At 44.4% G+C, this 25013-nt stretch overlaps 1 protein-coding gene and 2 long non-coding RNA genes across 6 annotated transcripts in view; 1 reads left to right on the top strand and 2 right to left on the bottom strand.

Annotated features, from left to right (window-relative positions):
• LOC309532073 overlaps positions 1-25013 on the bottom strand; it is a 346799-nt gene that overhangs the window by 318249 nt on the left and 3537 nt on the right. The gene's annotated exons all lie outside the window — the stretch shown is intronic.
• Positions 1-25013, bottom strand: part of ST6GAL1 (ST6 beta-galactoside alpha-2,6-sialyltransferase 1) — a 106113-nt gene that overhangs the window by 67314 nt on the left and 13786 nt on the right. Inside the window, exon 1 of one of the 4 annotated variants that reach the window (XM_082221874.1) lies at positions 7192-7328. The exons of 1 other annotated variant lie outside the window; for it this stretch is intronic. The gene's annotated coding sequence lies outside the window, so the exon portion shown is untranslated. Of the gene's footprint in view, positions 1-5998; positions 6271-6794; positions 7000-7191; positions 7329-25013 lie in introns of those variants that run through there. 2 more of the 4 variants (XM_082221871.1, XM_082221873.1) reach the window with 2 other exon arrangements.
• Positions 232-24694, top strand: LOC309532065. Its single transcript, XR_014219575.1, has 3 exons — positions 232-637; positions 1377-1521; positions 24554-24694. It is a non-coding gene; the product is annotated as an uncharacterized lncRNA (long non-coding RNA).

Below are 25013 nucleotides of genomic sequence, written 5' to 3' on the forward strand. Positions count from 1 at the left end.
ATATAATTGTAACATATTGGGAGCTTTTCCTGACAACAATGAAGTAAATATTTTACACAGTTGTGTGTTAAACAGGATATGTGATAGCTTGAGGTTTTTGTGGCTGCTCAAAGGAATGGTGTGCATTTAAGAACAGGAAATATGAATTATTTTTGCTCCTTTGGCCTAACTTAAGCTGGCTGTAAATTGTATCCTTGGGAGGCTAGAAGGGAGGGGATCTGGCTATTTTTTCATGCCTGCTGCCCAGGTGTAAAGAAGTCTAAAGCAATCACAGAAATTTAGGGTGTGCCACGCACCCCACTCACACATGAAAACAAAGGCCACCACAGCCACCCACAAATGAATAACCACACCCTAGGCCAACCCCATGGAGGACACAAGGAGAAGGGCATGACAGAGGACGAGATGGTTGGACAGTGTTCTCGAATCTACAAACATGAGTCTGACTAAACTACAGGAGGCAGTGGAAGAAAGGAGTGCCTGGCATGCTCTGGTCCATGGAGTCACAAAGAGTCGGACACGACTAAACGACTAAACAACAACAACAGGCCAACCCCAACCTCTCTCGCCACCAAAGGAACACAAGTGAACAGCAAAGAACCTGCACAAGCAACGCTGACACCAAACCCTACATATAGTAAGTAAAACAGAAACATCGCCACCCAACCCCAACCCCACCCATCTTTTCCCCTTTTCTTCCTAATGTCTCAACAAATGAAACTGATTTGTAAAAATGTTACATGGGGGAAAATACGAGAGAGAGAGACATTGCACACACTTTTGGAAATCAAGAAAATCTTTAATAAGAAAGAAAGAAATTTAGGGTGTGAAGGGATCATGAGGATTACCTTGTCCAACCCCCTGCAATGCATGAATCTTTTGCCCAACGTGGGGCTAGAATCCATGCTCTACTGATCACATTAAGATAAAATTATGACTAGCCCAGACCAAACAGTCCCAGTTACATACAGTTGTACCTCAGAAGTCAAATGGACTCCATTCCGGAAGTCTATTTGACTTCCGAAAGGTTCGGAAACCAAAGCGCGGCTTCTGATTGGCTGCAGGAAGCTCCTGGAGCCTATCGGAAGCCCCCGTCAGACATTCAGCTTCCAAAAGAACATTTGAAAAACCAGAACACTCACTTCCGGTTTTCAATCGTTTGGGAGCCAGAATGTTTTGACTCCCAAGGCGTTTGGGAACTGAGGTACGACTGTAGTTTGTAAGAAGAGAAGGAAGAGGCAAAGCTACAAGGGTGAATTCTGTGGCAGAGCAGGTGGCCTGTCCTTGACAGTTCCAACTACTGGGTGAGTGAACCTCACGTAACATTTCCAAGCAAGGTGGCACCGGATATTAATTTTCTGTGGCAACTGCTATAGGGGAAGACGTGGGAGTGGTGTGAGAACAGGCCTTGGGGAGGAATCCCTCATGAGTGAATAGTAAAGAAGACCAGCAGCAGACCACAACCAGAAGACCTGTGAGACTCAGCCCGGAGAAGCAGAAAGGAAGCTCTGCCCAAAGGAGGTAGGAATTTGGAAGAGGGAATCAGGAGATGCACAACCCAATCTCTATTCCTTTATCCCCTTGCAAAAAAGAATGATCTAAATAATCAGTGTCCTCCAAGAATGCTTTTAGCAGTCCCACCATGACCCTTTCCACCATCTTCCCCCAAAGGGGGTGTTTGCAGCTGGTCAATAGTTGTTCCAATCCAAAGGGTTTGCTGGGCTGACTAGTATACAGGGCCCAGCATGGAGCTCAATTGTGTACCCAAAGACAAGTGGGACGTTACACAGGTATATGTGCTCAAAATGTGGATCTGATAGACAAGTGGACAGCTACTGCGCCCCCATCACTTCTCTAGAGGTTTATAGGAAGAGGTTTTCACTGCCCTCTATTTCAGATTGCCAGGGCTTAATTTCAGCCGGAACTTACAGGAACTGAGTTCCAGCACCTTTTTAGCATTAAAGGTAAAGGTAAAGGTACCCCTGCCCGTACGGGCCAGTCGTGACCGACTCTGGGGTTGTGTGCTCATCTCGCTTAAGAGGCCGGGGGCCAGCGCTGTCCGGAGACACTTCTGGGTCACGTGGCCAGGGTGACGAAGCTGCTCTGGTGAGCCAGCACCAGCGCAGCGCACGGAATGCCGTTTACCTTCCCGCTATAAAGCGGTACCTATTTATCTACTTGCACTTAGGGGTGCTTTCGAACTGCTAGGTGGGCAGGAGCTAGCTCTGAATGACGGGAGCTCACCCCACCACGGGGATTCGAACCGCCGACCATACGATCGGCAAGTCCTAGGCACTGAAGTTTTACCCACAGCACCACCCGCGGCCCCTAAAGCATTATGCATCCCCCTAGCATTATGGCACAGCATTTCAGAAGCTGTGGGCATAAGAATGGAAGCACCCCTAAACATTTTGTGAATCTTCGTACTTCTGTCCATTTACTGTATTTATTAATTTTTCCTGATTTGAACTACAAAATGACAGTACCCCTAAACATTTTTTAGGGGGAGAGCAGTGTGCTCCCCTCTAAAAAAACTCAACAACTTTGGCTGGGTGCTCCCCTAAAGAAAGGTCCTTAAAAAGAATTTCCAGCACCTTTTTTTCCTAAAAAAAAATGCCCTGGCTATTGCTCTCACTGCTCTTATTCTATTGCTCTTGCTGCCCTCTGTATTACTGTAATATTGAAGGATCAACTTTGGGGGGAATTACATGATTTATACTGGGCAAAATCCTTGCCTTTTGAAGTTTTACTCAAGAACAGATGACAGTGCCTTTCTTTTGAATTCAAGCAGAAATCCCAGGCACAATTTCACATATACAAGTCCTATTAAAGTCAAGTAAAATTATCTGCTCCAAACTATGTCCAGAACAGCAGCCTTAAACATACTGAAAAATAATATCAGCAACATATTAAAATCCAAATGTGTCTCCCTCAAGTTTCAGCATATTTTTATAATTCACACTTTTCCTTGCCTAGCAACAGGAGATGCCAAATGCTTCTACTTGAAAACAAAATATCTGGAGCAGAACCCATGACAGAAAAATATCTGCTCATGTTGTTCTTTTATCATGGAATCTGCAAGTTAAATGAACACACTCTCCATTATATAACTTTTATCTATTCTGGAACGAATGCCACAGAGAAAACATATACAGATACTTGATGTAATATTTAAGGTGCAATCAAACCGGCAGCTCTCCTGTGCAAGCCCTACTCAAATGGATTGTGAGCCTTCCTGGAACAGATGGCCAAGCATGCAAAAGGAAGGGAGATAGTAGTAATGGGCGACTTCAATTACCCGGATATTTGTTGGACGTCAAACTCAGCCAAGAGCATAAGGTCAAACAGATTCCTCACTGGCCTTGCAGACAACTTCATTGTCCAGAAAGTGGGAGAAGCAACAAGAGGAACAGCCATTTTAGATCTGGTCCTAACCAATGTTGATGACCTGGTTAGTGGGGTAGAAGTGGAAGGATCATTAGGCGCGAGTGATCATGCTCTTCTGAAGTTTACTATACAGCGGAAAGGAGCAGCCAAGCATACTAGGACTCAATTTCTTGACTTTAAGAAAGCCGACTTCATAAAACTTAGGGAAGTGCTGGGTGAGATCCCATGGACAACAATACTAAAAGGAAAGGGAGTTCATGATGGCTGGGAGTTTGTTAAGAGGGAGATACTAAAAGCACAACATCAGGCAATACCAATGAGACGGAAACATGGAAGGTGCCTAAAGAAGCCAGGGTGGCTATCTAAAGAACTTTTAACTGAATTAAGATTAAAAAAGGATGTGTACAAAAAATGGAAAAGGGGGGAAACCACCAAAGAGGAATTCAAACAAATAGCCAGCACGTGTAGACACAAAGTCAGAAAAGCTAAAGCACAGAATGAACTCAGGCTTGCTAGAGAGGTTAAAAGCAACAAAAAAGGCTTTTATGGGTATGTTCGTAGCAAAAGGAAGAACAAAGAAACAATGGGATCACTCAGAGGAGAAGATGGTGAAATGCAAACAGGGGACACAGAAAGGGCTGAACTCCTCAATGCCTTCTTTGCCTCAGTCTTCTCCGATAAAGAAAACAATGCCCGACCTGAAGAATTTGGAGCAAATGATTCAGCAAAGGAAACACAGCCCAGAATAACTAAGGAGATAGTACAAGAATATTTGGCTAGTTTAGATGTATTCAAGTCTCCAGGGCCAGATGAACTGCATCCAAGAGTATTAAAAGAACTGGCAGATGTGATCTCAGAACCACTGGCAGTCATCTTTGAGAATTCCTGGAGAACAGGCGAAGTCCCGGCAGACTGGAGGAGGGCAAATGTTGTCCCTATTTTCAAAAAGGGGAAAAGAGAGGACCCAAATAATTACCGCCCAGTCAGTCTGACATCAATAGCAGGGAAGATTCTGGAGCAGATCATTAAGCAAACAGTCTGTGAGCACCTAGAAAGGAATGCTGTGATCACCAATAGTCAGCATGGATTTCTGAAAAATAAGTCATGTCAGACTAACCTGATCTCGTTTTTTGACAGAATTACAAGCCTGGTAGATGAAGGGAACGCAGTGGATGTAGCCTACCTTGATTTCAGCAAGGCATTTGACAAGGTGCCCCATGATATTCTTGTAAAGAAGCTGGTAAAATGCGGTCTTGACTATGCTACCACTCAGTGGATTTGTAACTGGCTGACTGACCGAACCCAAAGGGTGCTCATCAATGGTTCCTCTTCATCCTGGAGAAGAGTGACTAGTGGGGTGCCACAGGGTTCTGTCTTGGGCCCGGTCTTATTCAACATCTTTATCAACGACTTGGATGATGGACTCAAGGGCATCCTGATCAAATTTGCAGATGACACCAAACTGGGAGGGGTGGCTAACACCCCAGAGGACAGGATCACACTTCAAAACGACCTTGACAGATTAGAGAACTGGGCAAAAATAAACAAGATGAATTTTAACAGGGAGAAATGTAAAGTATTGCACTTGGGCAAAAAAAAATGAGAGGCACAAATACAAGATGGGTGACACCTGGCTTGAGAGCAGTACATGTGAAAAGGATCTAGGAGTCTTGGTTGACCACAAACTTGACATGAGCCAACAGTGTGACGCGGCAGCTAAAAAAGCCAATGCAATTCTGGGCTGCATCAATAGGAGTATAGCATCTAGATCAAGGGAAGTAATAGTGCCACTGTATTCTGCTCTGGTCAGACCACACCTGGAGTACTGTGTCCAGTTCTGGGCACCACAATTCAAGAAGGACACTGACAAACTGGAACGTGTCCAGAGGAGGGCAACCAAAATGGTCAAAGGCCTGGAAACGATGCCTTATGAGGAACGGCTAAGGGAGCTGGGCATGTTTAGCCTGGAGAAGAGGAGGTTAAGGGGTGATATGATAGCCATGTTCAAATATATAAAAGGATGTCACATAGAGGAGGGAGAAAGGTTGTTTTCTGCTGCTCCGGAGAAGCGGACACGGAGCAATGGATCCAAACTACAAGAAAGAAGATTCCACCTAAACATTAGGAAGAACTTCCTGACAGTAAGAGCTGTTCGACAGTGGAATTTGCTGCCAAGGAGTGTGGTGGAGTCTCCTCCTTTGGAGGTCTTTAAGCAGAGGCTTGACAACCATATGTCAGGAGTGCTCTGATGGTGTTTCCTGCTTGGCAGGGGGTTGGACTCGATGGCCCTTGTGGTCTCTTCCAACTCTGTGATTCTATGATTCTATCTGCAACTGTTCCCGCTTCTCAGTGGATTGTGCCCACTGCTAATAAGAAAATAAAGAAACCATTAATTGCCTTTCCACACAAAACGGTGCACAGTGCAAACTCAAGAGGAGCACAAGATGTCACAACAGATGGCGAGAATATAAGGATTTTCAAGGAGGAAAAAACAGCAGTATTGATTGCTAACATTATTATCTCAGCAGGCTGCTCTTTTCTACAGAGAACTGATGAACAAATGAAAACAGCATTCTGCAAATGAAAAGCAGGAGTGACTGAGAGGCCAAACCTGATGCGCTGGAAGTTGTTCCATCTCCAAGTCATCTCTACATGCTGCCGCTGAGATCCAAGTTCCTTCAGTCTTTGCTCCTGCTTGAATCTGCTTCAGCAACAACCTCAAGACCCCAACCTACAGGCAAACTGGGGAAACTTTTCAAGTTTGCCTCTGCAAAGTTTTCTATCCAAGATTTATATTGTCCACGTTTGGAAACTGAGCCCTCCAGTTAATCACCATTTCAGAAACAAAAACACGACCAACCTCGTTACCGTTTCCCCATCCCAAGAACAAAATCTTAATAAGCTAGAGGCAATTGGGAGAAACTAACCTAATCAAAAACGGGGGGGGGGGGGATTCAATTCCGAGGCACCAGTTGCTTGATCGTTTTGCGTTGATAGAACGCTCCAAGGAAGTCCTCCATCTATTATTTGCAGTAAACATTACAAAACATTACCACACGTTATGCATGCAGGGTTTCTCTGTCGCTCAAAGGAAATGCCAGGATCCTGAAAACGGCAGGACCTTGGCGATTTCCCAGTGCAAAAGTATGAGAGCCGCGTGGAGATGGGAGAGGGCAAGTCAAAGCTCCGGAGACGAATTCGAATTCGTCTCGCAATTGGAAGTGGCGCTGCAGGAGCGATGGGAAGGGCAGACTGGCACACCGCGAAGTCCATCCATCCGTGCGCGCCTACGAAGCTGCGCGCGGAGAGAGCCGCCCTGCCCGCTCCCCCCCAGCGCCAATCAGATGGGTAACCGGGCAGCGCGCGCGTGCGAGGACGGATCCACCGGAGTGGCTGCCTTTACTCACTTGGGAGCGCTCCTGGCGCCGCGTCCGACGCCACCGCCGCTGCTGCTGGCCGCGGCCCAAAGCAGCCGTACGCGCGCCTCTCACTCTGTCTCTCTCCCTCCCGCTGCCGCCTTTGTTACCGCCCCGAAAAAGCGGCATTTAAATGCCTCCCGCCCAGCCGTGGCCGCTGGGCCGCCGCGCACTTCTGCACAAAGGCTTGGCCTCGGCAGCGGCGAGCTGCTGCCCGCGGGAACGAAAGCGTGACCCCCATCGCATCAATCAAACGCGAGCCCAGAGAGGGGGAGAGAGGGAGGGAGGGAGGCAGGATTATGCAAAAACAAGAGAGCCCCGAGGGCACAGCCTCGTCCGAGGCAGACGGGAGGGGATGAATGGGAAGAAAAAAAGAGAGAGAACAAACCAGGATCCGCGACGCGCCTCGTTGCGCGGCAGCTCCCTCCGCGCCCCAGTTGCGCGCAGGCTTTGTGCCGCGTCTCGGCGCCCCCTGGGAGGAGAGGGCGTGGGGACCACGACCCCCTCGCCCCTGCCGCCCAGCCTCACATCCTCCCGCCCTTGGTTCCCACGCCCTCCCTGCCCAAAGCTTTCACCCCGCTAGCCTCCGGATCCCGTTCCCACGTGGGGATGGATGGAGTCGCTGGCTTGTCCTACCGAAGGGGGCGCAAAGGCTGCAGCGGAGAGGGAGAGGCTGAGGAAGCGCGCCCCTGTTGCGGGTGGCCGCTTGCTGGGGATGGGTGGCGGGCTCGTGGGAAGGACTTGGAGAGAAGGCGAGGGAGCATTGGCCACCCGGCTCCTTTGGCGCATCGGAGCGCGGACTGGATCCAGCAGAAGCAGCTCTTGTCTCTTCTGGCCGCGCCAAACCGTGGCGCACGCACACGCCGCCGAGGCTGTTGGCGGAAGCGGCTACTGTGGCAGCAGCCCAGCCTTTGTCTGAAATTTCCCGTCAGGAGAGGCCGTAAGATGGTCCGCAAGATGCGGCGACCCCCCAAAGGAAGCTGGGTGGGCGGAGAGGCGCATAGGATCAGAGAAAACAAAGGTTTAGTTGGAGCGCTGGTTTACCCAAAGGGGGAAAAGAGAGCACCTTTGAGCACATACAAAGTGCACTACCCTCGTGGCATAGCTACACACACGCACTTGTTTAGAATGGGGCTTTCAGGTCCGAGGCTTTTCAGACAGGCTTAGGCCTCAGCACCTGTCATTTTCGAACAGAAACACTGATGGGAAGGGAGAAGGTGGGGGGATGTCTGCTCTGAAGGGTCTTGAAGTTCGAAGCAAACCTACTGCAGCTGTTTCCCACAGACTACCCATCCTCTGCTACACATACAAGCCAGGACTCAGGAGCATACATAAATCCACAATTTCCTGCAATACCACACAAGCAGTCTCACAGTCCATACTAGTGCAACTAGGACAGGGTCACTTGCCCTGGGGCAGTTGGACAGGGCTGCAAAATAGGGTAGATGAAAATGGGTAGATAAAAAGCCAAGTAATATAGTGGTACCTCTGGTTAAAAACTTAATTCGTTCTGGAGGTCCATTCTTAACCTGAAACTGTTCTTAACCTGAGGTACCACTTTAGCTAATGGGGCTTCCCGCTGCCACCACCCCGCGATTTCTGTTCTCACCCTGAAGCAAAGTTCTTAACCCAAGGTACTATTTCTGGGTTAGCGGAGTCTGTAACCTGAAGTGTCTGTAACCTGAAGCGTCTGTAACCCGAGGTATTACTGTATGTGCTTGCTGGGAGCAGGGGCAGACTTTGGTATTATGGTGCCCTGAGTAAGGACAAAATTTGGCACCTGAAATATTTCTTTGGCATCCTCTCCCTCCTTTCCATTCTGCACATGCTCTCAAGTGTGCTATGTCATAATTGCAGCAACTCAAGCACCTGCCCACACCACCCTAAATCTGGTGCTGCTGGGAGGCTTAAAGAGGGCAGCAGACCAGACTGAAAGCAGACCCATTGCTGGCTTTCTGCCTGTAGCCTAACACAAGAAAGAATAACCAGCCATTGAACACGACTGATGGAGGTAGAGAAAATCAGAGGTCATTTCTCTCTGTACCCTGCAGAAGGTTTGGGGGAGGAGGGGTTACTGTGCAGCTTCTGAGCTTGACTCAAGAAGGGCAGGAGCACTATTTGAATAGGAAAGCTACAAAGGTACTCTTAAAAGTACATAACATAAAGCTTGCTTGACATTTTTTTCCAGATTCTAACAATTGTTCTCCTCTGGTCAACCCAGGGCTAATTCTGTTATGTCTTTAAAAAAAATTTTTTTATTGATATAAACACATGTTTCCAAGAACGTAGGTCGGTCATTTTGAATTATTATGGTGCCCTGAGGAGGAAACAAAGAGTTGGAAGTTTGCCTCAGGCATATTCATTACCAGTTAGGGCACAGAGTGTTAGAACATGTAGCTGTATCCTTTTCCCCCCACCAGACCCTTTGCTCCTCCCCACCTCCTCTTCTTGCTTCTTTCTTTCCTCATCTAACCTAGTATTCCCCAGAAGAGGCCAATGTTGTGATTCGTGCACAATACTCCAGGGAAAGTCAGGAGGAGAAGGGGGCACTGCTTGCTTGCAAACACCAGCAGGGGAACAAAACAACACATTGTGCAAGGCCCAGTCTCTCAGAAAAGTTGCATTGGCTTGCGTGCCCTGAGTTTTGGTTTTTGTGCGCTGTTCTATACCCCAAAGCAGAGTTGTTGTTGTTTGGAAAAAAAGAGAGATTTCTTCAAGCTGTGTCTTAACTGCCCACACTGTTGTCATTTAGGAGTTTCTTTTGACAACAATAAATAAACACAAGGAAGAAACTAATTGAAATAATTTTAGAGTGCAAAATTATTTTAATGGGATAACATCACCTAAGCAGCTATAGAATATGGTGGATATTGCACCGGTATAGTGGAAGATGTGTCTCATTCCATGGTGTATTGGAATATAAAATTGCTCTGCCCAGCTGGAGATGTTTGATCACATAAAACTATAGAGGTGGTGTTCAGTATTTTGAAATAGGAGAGGTTTGTCCATGGTTTTCAAAGAGGCCATCCTCTCTGAAAGAAAAGACTGGTTCTTAGAAGGCCTGTCCTGATGAGAAGAGAACATCCTAGGCAAATATAAACTTCTGCCAAGTAAAAGTTGTCTTCCTGCTGCTATGTTTCCCAGCATAGAACGCTAGCTATCCAGTTACATTACTTTAGGGGAAAAGTAAGAAAGTATCCTAACTGAAAGTATCATAATGGACTGTCATGTGCTCAAGGTTACCTTAAATAACAGAAAGGCAACTACACTACATGACTATAGGGTATATAAAAGCATGAGAAAGTAATTTGAGTAATTAAAACACATATATAAATTTAATCACGTTATACAAAATACCTGCTTGAACTAAATTTCATATAGAAAATAAACACACTTTAGCTTTTCAAGTAGTCATCTGGAGTTTAGGGACACAGTATACTGAAGACCTTTGTACAGTCAATTCCCCAAACTGAAGATCTCACCCAAACCTATGAAAACGACTATTCAACCCCTGATGTATTTTGTTATCTTCAGAAAAGGCACATGTTTAAGTAATGGAAGCAGTCTTTCAACTTACGTCTTGCAGCAGATAGTTTAGAAAATGGCTATGGCGCATGGGTTTTCTCTGTACCTTGTGAATATACTGCTTCAGTTGATTTGTGATGCCTACTTTACATTCAGTTGATCCGAATAATAATGGGAAGTATAGTCATATCATGTACTGTAGTTGCCTTCCTGTTATCTAAGGCAATTTAGAGATGCTGTGTTCAAGGACTAATTTATTCATCAGTGTGCTCTATTCAACTTTTTTCTCAAGACTGTAGTTTGCAAGAATGAGTTTGCTCATCAAACTTTCAGTGAGCAAAAGGGAGCAAAAAACTCTACTAGGAACATTTTTAGCTTTATTTCAGATTCATAGTACAATTTAAATTGTACTTGGAATATGAATTTCAAATACACACATTTTCATTACTGTCCAGTTCAGGTTCTCAGCTGCTGCATTCTGTTTTCTCTTGACTTTTCCTGTTGCTGAGCAAAGTATGTATCCGAACAAAGGGGATGGAAGCAAAGTTCACAGGTAGCTGAACTAAAAGGAAACCCACCCTCTCATTAAAAAAACCTCTCAAGTCAGCCAAACAAAGCAGTCATATTGTCCTTACAGGATATTTGGGCAAGTTTTTAGACCCAGACACAAACATATGTTATCTGTGGTGAGTTTGCAGTGATTATTTCTAGCCTACGAGTCAGCATGGGAAATTCTCTTATGCTGATTCAGACAATTTGTCCATCCAGCTCAACATAATGCGCTGGGGTTGGCAAACTTCAGGCTTGCTGAAACTACCTTGTTTTTCACTAGATCTACTGATCAGAGTCAGGAGCAAAAGACATATTTTAAGAACGAAAAAACAGGGCTCCTCTGAACATATTTTGAGTCTAGTAATTTATTTCCAGTAGCAGAACTGAATTGAGCTCACAAGCCTTTTGCACAAAAGTCAACTTTGGAATAGTTTACTTCATTTTAGTAGCCTAATCTAGGTGGAACAGGTCATTTGGCTGTGGGTATTGTTAAATACATTGAGAGCCCTTGCCGGTTGATTGCAATTCACCCAGAGATCTAAAAGTGATCCTGATCTACATTCTGTTCATCTCTGTCTACATTGACTGGCAATGGCTCTCCAGGCCTTTGGGCAGGAGTCTTTTCTCTGCCTGGAAATGCCCAGAAATTAGCCTTTAATCTTTTACATTCTTTTTTAAAATTTGTTTTCATTTAGTTTTACAAATGTAAATTTATAACAATACCAAATGCACAGCCGTATATAGAGATTTCTCTGAAATTTCCCACCATGGGTCTTATTGTTAACATTTTCAACTGCATATTATTTAATAATCTATATTTTGCATCTGTCCATATTGTCCAAAGTGTTTGTTACATTACAAGTGATATTAAAATCCTGCTCATGTTTTCATCTGCTTACAGTAGTCTCCCAAATAAATTATAATTTCCCCCCATTCTTTCCTGAAGTTTTCGTCTTATTTATTTCTGAGCTTTCTGGTCAGTTTTGCCATTTTAGCATAGTCCAACAGCTTGGTTTGCCATTCCTCTCTGGTAGGGACTCTTTCTTCTTTCCATCTCTAGTCTAGTAGCATCTGTGCAGCTGTTGTCGCATACATAAAAAGTCTTTTCTACTCCTTTGGCATATTGGTGTTTATAATTCCTAATAAAAAAGGCTTCTGGTTTCTTTGCAAAAGTTATTTTAAACATTTTTTCCCCATTCATTATATATCATTTCCTGGAAAGCTTTTATTGACCTTTTACATTCAAAGCACCTCAGAAACATAATCTGGAAGAGACGAGGAAAAGTCTTTCTATGAGGTAAGGTTGGAAGAAGTGGGTACATTTAGCCATAATTTACAGGAGGGTAGATTGTAGTCTAACATTAAGAGAAATGTTTTAGAGGTAACAACTGAGGCAATTACTTAAGGAGATTGGAAGATTCTCTATCACGGAGTCTGCAACAAGGGCCAGGCAGTCATCTGTTGAAGACACCCTCACTCTGCATCAAGGAGAGTTTTAGATTACAGTGGTACCTCTGGATGCAAACTGGATCCGTTCTGGAGCCCCGTTCACATCCTGAAGCAAATACAACCAGCGTCTGTGTGGGTCACGATTCACCGCTTCCATGCATGCACATGCCGTCATTTTGGGCATCTGCACATGCGCGAGTGGCAAAACCTGGAAGTAACATGTTCCGTTACTTCTGGGTTGCCGCAGAGCACAACCCGAAAATGCTCAACCTGAAGCTATTTCAACCCAAGGTATGACTATACTAGATAGCCTACTGCGAGCTTCAACATATGATTCACCAATACTGAATCTATTCACATTACTGAGCTTTACAAGTTGGCTCAAAGGGAAGTATTTATCTAGTAAGTAAAGGTAAAGGGACCCCTGACCGTTACGTCCAGTCGTGGCCGACTCTGGGGCTGCGGCGCTCATCTTGCTTTATTGGCTGAGGGAGGCGGTGTACAGCTCCCGGGTCATATGGCCAGCATGACTAAGCCGCTTCTGGCGAACCAGAGCAGCGCACAGAAACACCGTTTACCTTCCCGCTGGAGCGGTACTTATTTATCTACTTGCACTTTGACGTGCTTTCGAACTGCTAGGCTGGCAGGAGCAGGGACCGAGCAATGGGACCTCACTCCGTCACAGGGATTCGAACCGCCAACCTTCTGATCGGAAAGCCCTAGGCTCAGTGGTTTAACCCACAGCGCCACCCGCATTATATATCTGGTAAACTACTAGTATTTCCATGTTCTTTCTCCACTCAGACCTATAAAATCTTGCTGCAGTGGAGAACTTCATAAATGCACATGGTAACCTATGAACCACTCATGCTTAGCACTTTTGCCCTCAGCAGTATGGGGAGTTAGAAGAGAGCAGCACGAGAACTGGGAGCGCAAACAACTTTCTGTTTGTGCCAGTGGGTTGTGCCTTCAGTTGCAGCAGCCTTAACCAGCCTTGACCATTTATGATTTATGGTGCTTTTAGTTTCATTCCATGCTCATGCTTTATAATCTATAATAAACATAAGATGAATGCAGTACTCATATAATCATAGAATTGGAAGGGACCCCAAGGGTCATACTCAAAATGCACCAGAGAAATTAAAGGAGGCTGCTAGTCATGAGGGCTATTAACTCCAGTATCAGAAAACCAGCTGTGGGGGTGACAAGAAGGAGAGTGTGTCTGCATCCATATCCTTCTTATGGGCTTCTGGTTGGCTATTTGGAGAGCATAATGCTGTGCTAGCACTGGTCTCATCCAGCAGGACTCCTCTTGTGTTCAGAGACATGTGGTGATACAGTGGTACCTCGGGTTAAGTACTTAATTTGTTCCGGAGGTCTGTTCTTAACCTGAAACTGTTCTTAACCTGAAGCACCACTTGAGCTAATGGGGCCTCCCGTTGCTGCCACGCCGCCAGAGCACAATTTCTGTTCTCACCCTGAAGCAAATTTCTTAACCTGAAGCACTATTTCTGGGTTAGCAGAGTCTGTAACCTGAAGCGTATGTAACCTGAAGCGTATGTAACCCGAGGTACCACTGTACAGTTCAGGCATCTATGGCAGAAGCTTTAACAATTGTCCAGTTTTCAGTGTTCACCTGGTGCTAAACTATCAACAGTACTTGCTCAGTGGCTGACTTAACACGATTGCTTTTCTCTCGAGCAACTACAAACTGCTTAGAAGCAATAATCCTTATACACCCAGTAAATCACTGTGGTCTGCAGGAACATTTCTTCGGCAACCTCTTTCTTGTCTCTGCCAGGCTTAGGCAGAGCAACGGCAGCAGCTCCACTGCTGAACAAAGCTTTACTCTGACTTAACCAGCTTGCTTTACTCCAGTTTCTCTTAGATGTTTATTGTGAAGTATGTACTTGTAGTAACTGATAGTGAATGTGTGCAATGGGTCTGATCAGACATTGAGGTTCATTTCTGCTTACTCAGAAGCTCGCTCTTTTTTGCTCGTTCATCCCTGATTAGCCAATAGGGCTGTAAATGTTTAGAAATGAAAATATGTAGTTATGAAAATCAGGTGTGACAGGCAGTGGAAAACATTGGAGGATCCTGTGATAGATGGAAGTAGTGTGAAATACTATGCATATCAGATAAACTGTAGTCAAACAAAATTGATACTTTGCATTAAAATGCAAGGCACGAAAGAGCTAACAACTTCACTGGCTTTACAAAGGCAACTGAAACAAAGTAGAATGCCATGGTCATTTACATTCTCACAGTGTTGCAAATAATGGCAGTCCTTCTCACAGTGTTGCTTATAATGGCCTTTGCTGCTTAAGCACAGTTTCCATCAACAATACTTAGTCCGACTATTTCAGAAGAAATAGCTTTTATTTTTTTAACAAGGTGTCTTTCCAAAATATGCCATATTAATTTGTACAACATCAACTTCTCAAGAATATAGTTTTTAGAGAAGACTGAAGCCTTTGATGCTCAAAGTTGTATTTGCATGGTAGAAGGTGAAATTAGAGTTGAGCAGGTGGGAAAGAGGATGGGAATTTATGAAGGGTGCAAAGAAAGGCAATGGAAAATGAGCTTGTTTTGCAACCCCATGGCACTCTGTGGCTGTACTCATCCTCACGTGTTACTTTTCTAGGGGGAAGCAGATGCACAATGTTTTGGAAGGGATTCTACTGATACTGCACTGAACAGCCACAAGTCCCTGGCATCCAGAGCTGGGCTGACAGCAGGCAAAGTTGAAATGCTACCCCTTGACCTCTTTGGTTGGCTTGCTAACACCATGAGAAGCTAGCAGTTGTTGGCTGTCAGATAAGGAGACAACCTTCTCTTCCTGTAAGCTCTGTAGGAACTTGTGGCCAAAAGTCCCCCTCATTAGTGTCAAAGAGTGAAACACCCAAGGGCAAGATGTCAAGCAACAGCAGCATGGAATCATAATAGAATTGGAAGGGACCCGCCCCAAGAGTAATCTAGTCCAATGCAGGAATCTCATCTTCCTGATGCAGGAATAACATATTTTAAGCTAGCCAAACACCCCCCAATCTGGCCCCCAAAATAGCCTCAAAGAAGCTCCTGTTTCAATATCCTAACTCTGAAGCCTGGAGAGCTGCTGCCAGTCAGTGTGGCCACCACTAAGTTGGATGAACTCAGTGGTCTGACTCTGTGCAGTGGTCTAACTTCCTGTGTTCTCAGGTTCCAGCCCAAACATCACCAGTACAGCCCACCAGCAAGCTAAAAGTTCATATTAAATGCAGCTGCTTTGCAAGTAGAGAACAGCAACCAAATAAAATAGGGCTTCAAGCAAAAAATTATCTTATCATCAATTAGCACCTAGTGTTTGTGTGTCAAGAGCAAACTTGGGAGGGGTGGGAGGAATCTGGTATGGGTGTGGTCATGTGTTTCTTTCTGGAAAGAAATCCAAACTAAGCCACTATTGCTATAGCAATAAAGGCTTGAACCTTTCCATCCATCATGGGTCCTTATTGGCTTTGGGAACCAGTGAAAATAGACTTTGTCTGATAACACTGCTCTTCCTTCCCTCAAGTTACAGAAACACATAGCAATTTAAAGCAGCCTGCCCGAGACAGCAGATTCCAGGGGAAGTTCCCTTTTCTGCCTTCTTCTCATCTATTCAAAAAGAGCTCCAATTCAGAGCAGCAGGGTGCAAGGAGTTTCCCACACCAGCCGTGGGGGAAACTGGGACCCTCCAGATGTCTTTATTGTCCAGCTCCCAGACATCATGGCCAATGTCAGGAATGAGAGGAGTTACAGTCCAAACACTGAATGGATGCCAGGTTAGGGAAGACTGCTCTGCAGACACGCACACACACAGTTCTACAGAGTGTATCACAGAACTTGTCAGGCACACATAGAATCAAAGAATCATAGAGTTGGAATAGACCACAAGGGCCATCGAGTCCAACCCCCTGCCAAGCAGGAAACACCATCAGAGCACTCCTGACATATGATTGTCAAGCCTCTGCTTAAAGACCTCCAAAGGAGGAGACTCCACCACACTCCTTGGCAGCAAATTCCACTGTCGAACAGCTCTTACTGTCAGGAAGTTCTTCCTAATGTTTAGGTGGAATCTTCTTTCTTGTAGTTTGGATCCATTGCTCCGTGTCCGCTTCTCTGGAGCAGCAGAAAACAACCTTTCTCCCTCCTCTATATGACATCCTTTTATATATTTGAACATGGCTAGCATATCACCCCTTAACCTCCTCTTCTCCAGGCTAAACATGCCCAGCTCCCTTAGCCGTTCCTCATAAGGCATCGTTTCCAGGCCTTTGACCATTTTGGTTGCCCTCCTCTGGACACGTTCCAGTTTGTCAGTGTCCTTCTTGAACTGTGGTGCCCAGAACTGGACACAGTACTCCAGGTGAGGTCTGACCAGAGCAGAATACAGTGGCACTATTACTTCCCTTGATCTAGATGCTATACTCCTATTGATGCAGCCCAGAATTGCATTGGCTTTTTTAGCTGCCGCGTCACACTGTTGGCTCATGTCGAGTTTGTGGTCAACCAAGACTCCTAGATCCTTTTCACATGTACTGTTCTCAAGCCAGGTGTCACCCATCTTGTATTTGTGCCTCTCATTTTTTTTGCCCAAGTGCTATACTTTACATTTCTCCCTGTTAAAGTTCATCTTGTTTGTTTTGGCCCAGTTCTCTAATCTGTCAAGGTCGTTTTGAAGTGTGATCCTGTCCTCTGGGGTGTTAGCCACCCCTCCCAGTTTGGTGTCATCTGCAAATTTGATCAGGATGCCCTTGAGTCCATCATCCAAGTCGTTGATAAAGATGTTGAATAAGACCGGGCCCAAGACAGAACCCTGTGGCACCCCACTAGTCACTCTTCTCCAGGATGAAGAGGAACCATTGATGAGCACCCTTTGGGTTCGGTCAGACAGCCAGTTACAAATCCACTGAGTGGTAGCATAGTCAAGACCGCATTTTACCAGCTTCTTTACAAGAATATCATGGGGCACCTTGTCAAATGCCTTGCTGAAATCAAGGTAGGCTACATCCACTGCGTTCCCTTCATCTACCAGGCTTGTAATTCTGTCAAAAAACGAGATCAGGTTAGTCTGACATGACTTATTTTTCAGAAATCCATGCTGACTATTGGTGATCACAGCATTCCTTTCTAGGTGCTCACAGACTGTTTGCTTAATGATCTGCTCCAGAATCTTCCCTGGTATTGATGTCAGACTGACTGGGTGATAATTATTTGAGTCTTCTCTTTCCCCCTTTTTGAAAATAGGGACAACATTTGCCCTCCTCCAGTCTGCCGGGACTTCGCCTGATCTCCAGGAATTCTCAAAGATGACTGCCAGTGGTTCTGAGATCACATCTGCCAGTTCTTTTAATACTCTTGGATGCAGTTCATCTGGCCCTGGAGACTTGAATACATCTAAACTAGCCAAGTATTCTTGTACTATCTCCTTAGTTATTCTGGGCTGTGTTTCCTCTGCTGAATCATTTGCTCCAAATTCTTCAGGTCGGGCATTGTTTTCTTTATCGGAGACGACTGAGGCAAAGAAGGCATTGAGGAGTTCAGCCCTTTCTTTGTCCCCTGTTTGCATTTCACCATCTTCTCCTCTGAGTGACCCCACTGTTTCTTGTGTTCTTCTTTTTGCTATGGACATACCCATAAAAGCCTTTTTGGTTGCTTTTAACCTCTCTAGCAAGCCTGAGTTCATTCTGTGCTTTAGCTTTTCTGACTTTGTGTCTACATGTGCTGGCTATTTGTTTGAATTCCTCTTTGGTGGTTCCCCCCCCCTTTCCATTTTTTGTACACATCCTTTTTAAATCTTAACTCAGTTAAAAGTTCTTTAGATAGCCACCCTGGTTTCTTTAGGCACCTTCCATGTTTCCATCTCATTGGTATTGCCTGAAGTTGTGCTTGCAGTTTTCTAGTTGAAAAGAAAGCTTTGCATTTTCCACCCAAGCTTGGTGCTTTAAATATCTTACACAGACTTCAAGTAATTTAATTTCTGGCTACTTCCAAGCACAACTGCTGTTCAGGAGTCTTCCCCCCCCCCATCATCACATAGAGTCTATATTCTGAAAGAAGACCCCTTCTGCCTGATCATGTGAATGAATTAGTTGACATACATATTGTGGTCTAAACCACTGAGCCTCTTGGGCTTGCCGATCGGAAGGTTGACGGTTTGAATCCATGCAACGGGATGAGCTCCCGTTGCTCGGTCCCAGCTCCTGCCAGCCTAGCAGTTTGAAAGCACACCAGTGCAAGTAGATAAATAAGTACCACTGTGGTGGGAAGGTAAACGGTGTTTCCGTCTGTTCTGGCACTCGTCATGGTGTGCCGTCATGCCAGAAGCTGTTTAGTCATGCTGGCCACATGACCCGGAAAACTGTGGACAAATGCCAGCTCCCTTGGCCTGAAGCGAGATGAGCGCCACACCCCATAGTAGCCTTTGACTGGAGTCAACAGAAGATTTAAGCCACTTGCAAATTTGAGCCATGCACCAGAAAACTTGCATATTGCAAGTTTTAGTGCCTTGTGCCATGTAAGAAGTCCTATAATATTCATTTACAACTTAGCTTCCAATGCACCCACACTTTCCCTTGGCCTTTAAGGTCACACCAAGCTGGTTTATAGAGGCACATAAAACTGGCTGCATCTGTTAGTAGGGGATGAATCAGACAATCTGCTTGCCAGTAGCTGAAGGCAGGGAAAGTAGCCATTAGGAGCTTGGCGGTTCTGTGAGTGTCTCATTTAATCCATGTTCTGCCTTTCAATTAAGGAGCTCAGACCAGTGCATTAGCCTTACATCAATGTGACAATGGTAGGCTAGACCAAAAAATAATAATTTGCACAATGAGAACAAAGCTGGGATTTCTGAAATCTCGGCCCCACACAGGCTAGTTGCTAGATCATGGGTTGTCTGTTAGCCCTTAGTAGAGCCAGTTAGGAGGTTAATAAATATCCACACAGAAACACACATTAATATAATAAAAGGGGAAAAAAAGGTGAGATAATGGGTTGATTATTTACATTCAGTTTTAAAATGAAAATTTTAAGCAATCTTCATTTGGAACGGCCCCTGCCCCCCACCCCCAATAGACAACACTGATAGAATTGTGGAACATCAATAATTTTACAGAGCTTCTTTTAAAATGTGTGTGTGTAATGTAAGGGATAGCATAATACTTCTACCTTGGCAATTAGCTGTAATGGAACAAATTGCTGAGTACTAATGACCTACATTTGGAACAGAACTATCCTCTGTGGGGTGAAGTAAGCTCAACAGTCCAGGTACACTTACTGGAAAATACTGCATCACTAAAGGTACTGTAATTGCTTTTGAAACACAGTGCATTGGAAAAAATCTCCCAGCCTGAGACGGGGAGGGGGGTGGAATCTAAAACTGAACTTGGCAGTAGATTTCTGACAAAGTCAATAATCCAGAAAGACATTAAATAGGTGTTCTGGGAGATCTTCTCTGAGTAAACAGGGAGTATTTGCTGCTAAAACCATCAGAAAATACCTCCTGGTAAAATACTGTTTTATATCCATTATGCTTTTTTATTATTATAAAAAGTGATGTTTTGAAGGATGCAGCCCATGTATACTCACTGGATCTTTAACAGTCTGTGGCTAGAATCCAAAGCACTGTGAAGTTCAGAGCTACTCACTGCTTTGCATCCCCAAATGTGTACCAAGCACTCTGACAAGGAAGAAGAGGAGGTGAATCATACATGCAATGTCTTAAATACTTTGAAATCGGGCGTCTAGAAAAAAAGCTTGCAGAACTCGACTTGCACAATGGAGCTTTCTGGCTCCCCCTCCCCATAATTGCAGACACACACACCCCGCACCCCAAGAATATGATTGTTACACAATTTGTACTGCTCTGATAACCAGGGAGTAGTTAGGAAGGAACCACATCCCTAAACAAACAATTTAGCTTGTGTTGCTATTTGCACTAGAAGCCCCACTGGAAACAATGGGACATATTTCTGAGTTGACATTGCACTGATTGACTCCCTATAGAAATAAAAGAAACACTCTTTTACTTTCTCAGCTCCACCTTTAATAGACAGATGAGTAAATCTATTGTGGCTTGGCCCAACAGAGCATATTTCATTGAAAACACTGTTTTTCAGGAAACGGAGCAGCCTTTAAATTTTGAGCAATTATGAATACCGTACTTCAGACCTGGTCTGGCAAGAACACGGAAGTGCCTCTCAAGTACAGAATTAGCACTACTTTGCTATAATGGGGTGGGGTGGAGGGTTTGGAGGAATCTAGCCACTCTGAAATTGCATATTCACAATCAGCCAGGCTATTTTATTGGCAGGCTACTAAAGAGCCTTAAGGATGCTCCATGCAGGCATTGCTTATATGTTAATATGCCATCAGTTTGGTCTCCTTTGCAGGATAAGAAGGAAAGCTAGTGCCCCAGGGCAGGTATTGTTAACAAAGCTATTGTACTACCAACCTTACTGTATGCTTGTGAAACATGGACCACTTATAAACACCATCTCCAACTCCTCGAAAGATTCTATCAATGGTATCTCTGAAAAGTTTTACACTTGGGAAGACAGGCGGACGAATGTCAGTGTACTGGAAGAAGCAAAGATCACCAGTGTTGAAGCAATGATTCTTCAACATCCACTTCGTTGGACTGGTCATGTTGTGCAGAGGCCTGATGATCGTCTTCCAAAGCAACTACTGTACTCTATTCCGAACTTAAAAATGGAAAGTGTAATGCTGGTGGTCAACAAAAAAGGTTTGAAAACTCTTGCAAGGCAAATCTTAAAAAATGTATTATAAACACTGACAAATGGGAAACACTTGCCTGCAAGTGCTCCAGTTGGAGAACAGCCGTTACCAAAGGTGTCATGGACTTTGAAGATGCTCAAGCTCAGGACGAAAGGGAGAAACGTGCTAAGAGGAAGGCTCGCTTGGCAAATGCACATCATGATCAACTCCCACCTGGAAACCTATGTCCCCACTGTAGAAGGACATGTGGATCCAGAATCGGCCTCCACAGTCACTTACGGACTCAGTTAAGACTGTGTTCATGGAAGACAATCATACTCAGCTACGAGTGATCACCAGAGAAGAAGAAGATTGTCATGTGTACAGGACATAGCTTAAGGAATATGATTTCATCAAGCAGCATGGCAATAGGGGTCCCTCCAGGGGATGGGCCCATTTAGCTACACTGGTCAAAGAGGTGTAGATGCAACAAGTCTGCACCCAAAAAATGTAAAGTGTTCTCATTATTGCCCTGGTCATTTTATAGGAATTGAAAAACTACTACACATAGAGGAAGCATTGCTATATTTTTTCAGTACTGGAATACTCTTTCAAACCTTTGTTTAAAAATGAATTATAACCTTGGGCTTTAAGGAGCACATTGTTCCATTGCTTTAGTTCCAACCTGTCCGCAATCCTGTTCCTTGCCATTCAGTTACTGCCGGAGAAGAACTGTGAGCAACATTTATTTATCATGGGACGGGTGTATTTAGAACCAAAATAAAACTGCCGAGCTCCCTTGTTATTTTTGTAATTGCTAGAACGTGTAATGCCAATATAATGTTGTTCCATTTATAGTACTGAAGTGTTTTTATATAGTGTTGCATTTGCTATCATGTTGCTGTTATTCCTGTTCTTAAGAAATTGGCCTTGCAATTGTTGAGTTTAATTGCTGTATTTGTCATAAGCTGCTCACTGTTTCTTGCAGAAGGATTCTGCAAAATCCACAGATTCTGATGATCCACTGTACCTAGCTGAATCAATTTTAGCTGAAAATCACTTCACTTGAATATTTAGTTCCACCACAGAACCTGTGTTCTGACTTCATTATTCTCCTACTTCCCCTTTCTTGCCCCCAGTTCCTTCCTCTGTGGATCCCCTGCTTGCTGAAGCAGAGATTTTTGCTCCACTTTCTCATAAGCAGGGATGTGTACCAAGTTTGCATTTTTTTGAAATTGCTTACAAAATATTACGTCACTTACAATTTCATGTCCCCATCAAAGCAAGTGAACATTAAATGGGATTCTGGGTTTGCAGTATTACAATGCCCTGGACCATATTATTTTTAAAATAAATGTATTCATAAACTCTGTTATTTTAGCTTTAGTTTATGGACGCAGAATTAATCTGCACCTCCACGGACAGCTGTGAGTCCAAAATGACCCCAAGCCTGTGTACCTGGTCCTTCAGGACCACAGTTATCCCATTCAGAATCAGGGAGTCCCCCAAACCTGCCCATCCCCTGTCCCCCATAAACAGTACTTCTGTCTTGTCAGGATTCAACCTTAATCTGTTAGGTGCCAACCATCCTCCAACCACCTCCAGACACTCACACAGGATGTTCACTGCCCTCACTGGTTCCGATTTAAACAAGAGGTAGTGCTGGGTATCATCTGCATACTACTGAAAACCCAGCCCAAACCCCCGATGATCTCTCTCAGCAGCTTCAGATAGATGTTGGCAAGCATGGGGAAGAGGATGGAGCCCTGAGGTACTCCACTGGTGAGCACCTAGCAGTCCGAACACTCACCCCCTCCACCACTATTTTCTGGACATGTCGCAGGATGAAGGAGCGGAACCATTGCATAACAGTGCCCCAACTCTCAACACCCCCCCAATGGTCCAGAAGGATACCATGATCTATGGTATCAAAAACCATTGAGAGATCCAGCAGAACCAGGAAACAGCTTTCACCTCTATCCCTAGCCTGGGGAAGATCATCAACCAGCAAGACCAAGGCAGTTTCAGTCCCATAATGGGGTCTGAATCCCAGTTGGAAGGGATCCAAATGGTCCACATCCTCCAAATGTGCTTCGAGTTGTCCCTCAACCACCGGCTCAATCATTTATCTTATCTTCTCATATTTATGTGTGTTTTATTTTGGTTGCTTGGACCTCTAGTTTATGATCCCTTCAGTCTCACAGTTTATGGACCCCACCTCCTCTTGCATGCATGTCATTCCTGTTTTGAACAGTTTTGTTACCCTGTTTGAGTTGACAGTCATCAACGACTGGTACATCATCATGGAAGGTTGACAAACATCATCTCTGTCTTGGTAAAGACCTGTGGGAGTCACTGGGTCAATCTGCCAGGACATGCTATTTGCACAGTTCAAAGATGCCAAGTGACTCTCAGGACACGCACAAGTGAAATACAGGTCTACTGAGGAAGCTCATCAACAATTTACAATGAAATAGGCAGCTTCTCAAACTTTTCATTTTCAAAGCTAGCCAGTTTTTGCCATTCATTGCCATTTTCCAAAAGCATAAAGAGCCTAGCAAAGTTGGAGCCCTGCTTGTGCAGACAAATGCCACCAGATACAATTAATTGCCACATTGTCACTGCTCTCCACTCTGCATTCAGCATAATCCTATTACCCCAGCGAGCACTTCACTTACCCCAAATGGTATGACGGGGCATAAGATTATTACTGCAACTAAGAGTAAAGGTAGCAGGTCCTCCTACTGATTTCAGCATCAAGAATATAGTAACAATGGTCAATAGTAACAAAAGCTGGAAGACACAAGATTTACCCACTCTGGAAGAATGGCAGATGAAGCTGATGGACTATATGGAACTGGCAGAAATGACTGGCAGAATCCGAGACCAGGGAGAAGAGTCGGTGGAAGAAGATTGGAAGAAATTTAAAGACTATCTACAGAAATATTGTAAAATTAATGAATGTTAGAATGATGTTGGATAGAAATTAAGTGGTTTCCAGCTGTAATGCTTTAAGGGAATATGAAAAATGAGTTGCTAATAGGGAAAAATCTAATGTTACTATTTTAAGACCAAAGATTAGGATAAACAAAGAGGGTAAGGATTTGCTGAGCCAACAAATTGAACTGGAATACAAAAAAGGGAGGTATGAGGAGGTCCGGGAAACAAGCTAAGGAAAATAAGTAATAGAAAAATGGAGTGGTTTTTAATCATTTTTATTTTATTTTATTTATTGTATCTTTCTTTTTCATTTTGTATTGTAATATCTTAAAAAAATCTTAATAAATATCTTATATAAAAAAGTAACAAAAGCTGCTGAGAAATCCAGTAAGAGTAGCAACCTCTGCTTTACTTAAAATCAAGCCGAAAACATTTTATCTCCCTATTTAGCATCACCTCTTTCTTCCGCCTACTTGTCTCCCTGTTGAATTATAGATTGTAAGATTCTCATGGGAGGGACCAATTTTTCTTACTGTCATTCCATACAGAACCTTGCATGATGGTGACACACGTGAAGCAGTGTTCAAAATTCCCCAGGAATTTTGCAACTGGTGCAGGTCTAGTTGTGACCATGTGGAGATCTCTGGATGCCAGGTTGGCAACATCTGCATCTGGCTGGCCCCTCCAGCTTTCTTTATTTACTGAGTTTATATCCCACCTTTTTCTCCAAGGAGTACATGGTTCACCTCCCTCCTCAGTCAATCCCTACAATGACCCTGTGAGGTTAGGTTAAGAGGCTCTGACTGGCGCAAGGTCACCCAGTGAGCATCATGGCTGAGTGGGGATTTGAACCCTGGTCTCCCAGGTCCTAGTCCAACACTCTAACCACTACACCACACTGGCTTCCTCCAGGACTTCTGCTATGGGGCAGCTATATAAATCAAATAGGTAAATAAATATGGGGAAAGCAAAATGTCACTTAGAGAAGGATCCAAAATATTTTCTCAA

This window comes from Podarcis vaucheri, assembly GCF_965113315.1.
Source record: "Podarcis vaucheri genome assembly, chromosome: 5".
NCBI lineage: Eukaryota > Metazoa > Chordata > Lepidosauria > Squamata > Lacertidae > Podarcis > Podarcis vaucheri.